Source organism: Myotis davidii, unplaced genomic scaffold (genome assembly GCF_000327345.1).
Source record: "Myotis davidii unplaced genomic scaffold, ASM32734v1 scaffold496, whole genome shotgun sequence".
Lineage (NCBI taxonomy): Eukaryota > Metazoa > Chordata > Mammalia > Chiroptera > Vespertilionidae > Myotis > Myotis davidii.
The window spans coordinates 2,380,686-2,381,347 of record NW_006289398.1 but is presented as its reverse complement, the minus strand read 5'-3'; the positions used below and the strand labels follow the sequence as shown (position 1 = coordinate 2,381,347).

Below are 662 nucleotides of genomic sequence, written 5' to 3'. Positions count from 1 at the left end.
CCCCCCCCGCACAGCACAGCACCCTGACCCCCCCATGGCAGCCTGTCATGATGCTTCATTGAAATCTCTCCCTTGTCTGCATCTCAGACTCTGAGCAGGCATTCCTTGCTCATCTTTTTATCCCTAGAACAGACCCCAACATATATGGTGCGTGGTTAATAAGCATATGAGTGGAGGGATGTTTCAGACATGGTGCTAGTTCTTGGAAATACAAAGTTTTTTGTTTGTTTTTTAAATAGTTCTTGTTCTCAGGAACTTGCGGTCTAGCGAGGGACCAGGCAGGTGAGAAAGTAAGTAATCGATCGGAAAAGTGGCCTGCTGGTGGTGCTGTCCTGGAGGTCTTCCATCGGCGTGGGGGCTTTAATAGCGACTGGATTTTAAAATAATAGCGGGGGGCGGGAGGGGGGGGCACAACGTGTACAGACGCACTGAGAGGGAACACAAATGGCTCATCCTGAGAACTACAAAGCGCTCTGAATGTGCTCTGATAGTGAACGCAGATAGTGAACAGAGAAGAACATGTTGGGCCCTAACTGGAACGCTTTGAACTTCGTGCTCATCAGTACAGACTTTAGGCTAAACATTTGGGGGCGCCGTTGAAGGGCTCTGACTGAGGGAAGGCATGCTTGTTTGAGAAAGATCGAGAAGATTGCCCAGGAATG

General features: G+C 49.4%; 1 protein-coding gene across 1 annotated transcript in view; it reads left to right on the top strand.

Annotated features, from left to right (window-relative positions):
* The window catches only part of SKP2 (S-phase kinase-associated protein 2, E3 ubiquitin protein ligase), a 25,416-nt gene that overhangs the window by 8,685 nt on the left and 16,069 nt on the right, over positions 1-662 (top strand). The window lies entirely within an intron of this gene.